Source organism: Diceros bicornis, chromosome 23 (assembly GCF_020826845.1).
Source record: "Diceros bicornis minor isolate mBicDic1 chromosome 23, mDicBic1.mat.cur, whole genome shotgun sequence".
NCBI lineage: Eukaryota > Metazoa > Chordata > Mammalia > Perissodactyla > Rhinocerotidae > Diceros > Diceros bicornis.
Window position 1 is genome coordinate 45131973 of NC_080762.1, and position 5865 is coordinate 45137837.

Sequence of the window (5865 nt, forward strand, 5' to 3'; positions counted from 1 at the left end):
TGTATTTTTTTGTCTAGCTTCTTTCAGATGGCATAATTATTCTGAGATTCATCCACGTTGTTGTGTATATCAATAGTTCATTTCATTGTATGGGTATACCAAATTTCCTTATCACAAATAGTAAATCCAAGTTTTTAATGTAGTAAAAATAAAGTTATTTGGCTCAAAATCAGAAAGTAGAACAGATTAGAAATTCCTTAACATTAAAGAAATTCCTCAGCCAGGAAGGATATGAAGAATAAATTACGAAAAGAGACTATTTGTTTTGATAAAGGTCGGAAACTTGTGATAAGAACAAAGTCTGCAAGAGATAGTTAGAGAGAGCAACAGAGGGTGAGGAATTTGGAAAACAAAACTAGAATTTTAACTGAGAAATCTAGTTATCAAAAGTTGGTAGCAGGTGTAAGAGTAAATTTCAAAACATTTAAATTTTTTTGTGTGTGTGTGAGGAAGATCAGCCCTGAGCTAACATCCATGCTAATCCTCCTCTTTTTGCTGAGGAAGACTGGCTCTGAGCTAACATCTATTGCCAATCCTCCTCCTTTTTTTCCCCCCAAATCCCCAGTAGATAGTTGTATGTCATAGTTGTACATCCTTCTAGTTGCTATATGTGGGACGCGGCCTCAGCACGGCCAGAGAAGCGGTGCGTCGGTGCGCACCCGGGATCCGAACCCTGGCCGCCAGTAGCAGAGCGCAAGCACTTAACCACTAAGCCACGGGGCCGGCCCAAAAACATTTAAATTTAATGAAGTCTAATTTATTAATCTTTTTCTTTATGGTAGTACATTTTGTGTCCTAAGAAACCTTTGCCTACCCCCAAAGTTATGAAGTTATTCTAAGTTGTCTTCTAGAAGCTTTATTGTTTTGCCTTTCACATTTAGATCTACAACACACTGGGAATTGATTTTGGTGTTTGGTGTGAAGTAGAAGTGAATATTCATTTTTTTGTATGAATATCCAATTTGTCCAGCACCATTTATTAAAAAAAGCATTCTTTCCCTACCACATTTTAGTTTCTCCTTTGTCATAAATCAAGTAAATATGTGGTATGTCGGCCTGTTTGGATAATGTATTCTATTCTTTTAGTCCATCCTTTGCAACAATTCTATGCTGTACTGATTATTGTAGCTTTTAATAAATCTTGATAAGAGCAAAGTAATCTAATTTTGTTCTTCTTTAAGATTATATTGGTTATTTTTGGCCCTTTGCCTTTCCATATAAAACTTAAAATCATCTTGCTAATTTCCACAAAAATACTTGCTAGATTTCTATTGATATCTATAGATCAATTTGAATTTATGGATTAATGTTTAACATCTTTAATAATGTTGAGTCTTCCAATGTATAACATGGTATACCTTTCTTTTTACTTATTTCTTTAATTTCCCTCAGTAACGTTTTATAGTTTTCTGTGTAGACGTCATCCATATCTTTTGTTATTTGGGGACCATTGAAAAAATGCTGATGTTCAAGCCCCTCTCCCAGAGATTCTGAATCAATTGATCTGGTCTAGGTCCCAGGCATTGTTATTTTTCTAAGATGCCCAGGTGGTTATCGTGTGCAGCCACAGTTCAGAAACGCTGCTCTGGACCCTTTCTCAGTGTTTTTGAGGTGTTATCATTCATCCAGTTAAAAATTGTTTACGTATATTACCATCTAGTCCTGGCTTTTATCTCCGGAACTGTCAATGTCTTTATTTGGAAAAAGAGTCTTTGCAGATGTAATTAAGTTAAGAATCTTGAGATAAGGAGGTTACCTTGGATTATCCAGGTGGGCCCTAAATGTCATTACAAGTGTCCTTCTCAGGGAGAGGCTGGGGGAGATAACACAGACACACAGAGGAGAAGGCAATGTGAAGATGGGGCAGAGAGAGCTGTAGCTGCAGGCCAGCAACGCCAATACTCTCTAGAAGCTGGAAGAGGCAAGGAACAGATTTCCCCCTAGGGCTTCCAGAGAGAGCACGGCCCTGTCAGTACCTTCATTTCAGACTTCTAACCTCCAGAAGCTGTAAGAGAATAACTTTCTGTTGTTTTAAGCCATTGTTTTAAGTAGTTTGTGTTAATCTGTTACGGCAGCCCTAGGAAATTCATACACAATCTTTTCAGATAATATCTGTTCATCTAAATGTACAAGTTAAATATGCTGGAAAAGAAACATATAAATAGAGTGGAGTGATTAAACATCTAGGCTTTGAACATAAACAGCCTTTCTGGAAGAGCAATCTTAGGAAAGTTACTGAAACTTCGTGGTTCTTACTCTTCTAATCTGTACATCAGTACCTACCAACCATATGGTCCTTGTGATGATTAAATCACTTAATGTACAGACAGCTCTTAGGAGAGAAGCCTGGAACAAGGTAAACACTCAAGAAGTGCTAGCAGTTATTATTAGAAAAAAAATCTCATAAAGAGAGAAAGAATGTAATATAGCAGCTAGGGTGGTTAGGTTTTTTGTTTTTGTTTTTGTTCTTTAAGGAAAAACATTCTTTCTCTAAGACAGATTTTCAATCAAAGGTGCATAGAGGAGCTTCAAAGGCTGTGTGGACCTGCTGACACTGTATTCAAACTTTTGTGTACATGGGCGTTTTTTTTTTCTGGAGTGAGGGGTCACAGTTTCATCAGATTCTCAAAGGATTTTATGATTCAGTAAAAGCTAAGAATGATTGTAAAGACTGAGAGGGTGAGAACAGGTGTGCTGTGGTGGGGTGACACTTGTTCAACAACACTCTGACCTCATATTCTCCATCTTCTCATTGAAACAAACTTCACAATGATCATGTTGGGCAGGAGGGCCAAGGAGCACAGCACAGTGGTGGCACCAAGGGGTCGCTTGGGGACAAGTGCTTAGATTCATCTTACTTCCCCAATAAATACATCTAAGTAGAAAGAACAGTGTGCTATGTGAACACAGCTTCTGGAGAAATCCTCAGCTCCTTCTAGTGTGTTCCTATATGGAACATTCTAGGTGTGGCCAATGGAGCAAGTGAGACAGTCCATAGAGTGTGTAGGGAAGGGCGAGTAAGACTGGCCTACAGATGCAAAGGTGGAATTGATAGACCAGGTAACCTTTCTGGTTTCCTCATTTTAGAAAACTGTAAAAGGAGGAGTTTGAACCAGAGGAGCCCTAAGTAACCTCCCAGCCCTGTAATCCTGTTGTTTTAAATCTGCAATGCCCAGATTTGCTCCACTTCAACAGCAGTACCCTAGAATGAAGGACTCTAGCAAAGCTCAAGTTGATGTGGAGAGATGGTATGGAACTATGGGCCAAGCTGACCGGGATGGAGCTGAGTTCACCAACTGAGGATTTCAGGAGGTCCATTGGTGGAAAGAGAGGCTAGTCCTATTACTTCCGATACTGAGTGAGATGAAGCTGAGGTCTGTGGAGTCTCAATATCAAGGAATGGTGAAAAGAAATGTTCCTGGTGGGTCATCGTGCTGTTGCTAAAATTGTACTTTAGTGTTGGAATGGTTAGAAGTCCAAATCTGTGATGCCTACAGCATGTAGGAGCGAGGTTGTTAAAGCTGAATGAGAGAATTAGTGGGAACATCTACTGCCAAGTGTCTAACTTTCATTCCCAGAAAGAACAATAATCAGATTGTTATCCTCAGAGGTAAGTATAGCTCCTAAGAGGGAAGAAATTCCCTCCTGCTGCATTAATGTCATCTTTCATACAAAAATCAATGCAAAGACTTGCTTCCAAATTCACCCTTAATGATACACAACATGTGACAACTACTCAAATGCCTTAAATGATCCCTACATAGACCACAGTCCCACTTTTCTTACGTGTATGTAAGGGAGCCACCTGCTGTCAAAACAGGAGCCTACAGCTACAAATTCTTCCATTTTTTTCCTGCCAACTACATAACTGCATAAGCTTAGCTCCAACAATCTAGACCAAGAATTTTATAGAATTCAAGAAGCTGACATAAAGTAACTTTTAAGGAAAAGTAACTCACAATAACCTGTTTCTTTTGCAAGTCAGAAAATATTCATTCAGCCTTTATATCTGTCTATTACACATCGCAATTCTCAAAGAGGGTTCTGGTGTGCTGGAATTAATAGGGCAGTCTGTAGCAACAAATGTCCCTGACAATTTCCTTCTTGGTGTTTTTGGTGATATTGTTCCTTCCCGAACTTGTGTTTGCCTGTCCCAATATTGCCCAAGCTGCAACCTCAGCTCAAGCCTTATCTCTTCCATGAAGACTCTATCACTGTCCAGCCCCAGTGGCCCCCCCTGCTCGGCCCTCCGCGCTGTCCCGGAGGCGCCACTCTTGTTGACACTTCATTATACGCGCACTGCTTCGTGGTGATATACACCAAGACCTAGCATTCGCCATGTGCCAGCTCTGTTGCAAGCACTCTACTTTCATTGACTTATTTAGTTCTCATATTAGCCCTATGAGGTAGTTACTATTATAATCTTCATTTTGCAAAAGAGGAAGCTGAGGCCTAGGGAGGTTAAAAAGAACTTGCCCAAAGTCATCAAGGCTATTAAGCAGTGGGGCCAAGATTAAACCCATGTGGCTGCCTTTCCAACTTGTTTGCAAGCACCCGGAGGACAAGAACTGTGTTCTTGTTCTTGTTCTGAACTGTGTTCAGATTCTTTTGGAGTTCTCACAGTGCCCAGCCTAGTGCTAGCATCTTAGAGGCTGATGTCCATAGTTTTATTACAGTTTACTAATTTTTCAGGAAGTCAGAAGACGCAGGAAAGAGGGTCATTTTGTCCCATTAATCAGGCTGATTAAAAAACAAGTCTGGCAAGATACTACAGTAATAATAGGGAACTTGTATTGAGGAGGTACTATGAGCCTGGCACTGTGCTAAGTATTTTTGTGTGTGTGTGTGTGTGTGAGGAAGATCAGCCCTGTGCTAGCATCTGTCAATCCTCCTCTTTTTTTGCTGAGGGAGACTGGCCCTGGGCTAACATTCGTGCCCATCTTCCTCCACTTTATATGGGACGCCGCCAGAGCATGGCTTGCCAAGCAGTGCGTCTGTGTGCGCCTGGGATCCAAACCGGCGAAGCCTGGGCCGCTGCAGCAGAGCGCGCACACTTAACCACTTGTGCCACCGGGCTGGCCCCTGTGCTAAGTATTTTTATATGTTAACTTATTTAATCTTTTTAATAAGTCATTTCAGAGAGATACTATTATGCATATTTTATAAATAAGGACACTGAAGTACAGAGAAATGAAGTAACTTGCTGAAAGTCACACAGACTCCAGCCTATGCCTAACCTGCATGCTATCGTCTCACACTTACTGTGTAAGAATGATTATCTGCAAAAGGATTTGCAATTGTGGAGAATATACAGTGAGGAAGACAGCCATCCCCACAGCACACCGACTCCTAATCTTGTAAGAGTGGTACAGGAGCCAGAGTCCCCCAGAAGCCCTGCGTAATCCCTTGGGGGTCTCGCTGGTTACTGCTGCCGGCACTGAGCTGGCCTCAGGGAGGCACTGCTCCCCTTCTAACACCTCAGCTTTTACTTGCTTGCTTTTAAAACCCACAGCAATCCTGAAGCAAGGTTGGAGCGTTTAAATAAAAATTTATCAAAGTCCAGAGTAATAAAACAAACAAAGAAAAAGCATACCAAAGAGCACCATAATCTGGTTACAAGATGTGGCCCGCTCTCCACGGCTTGAACAACATGGAGACTCTTGATCTTCCTCCCCGCTGAGGCTCAATTTCTTGTGTCTACCACATAAGAGCACTCACCTGGCACCTTCCTCTTCAAAGTTGGGCCCTTAGAGGGCTGGGTCCAGGAGGGGGGCTTTCCCATGGGGTGAGACAGAATTCAGAATTCCTGTTTCCTGTACGAGGGCCTGCCTCTTCCACAGATGATGGACACTGGAGATGGGTGCC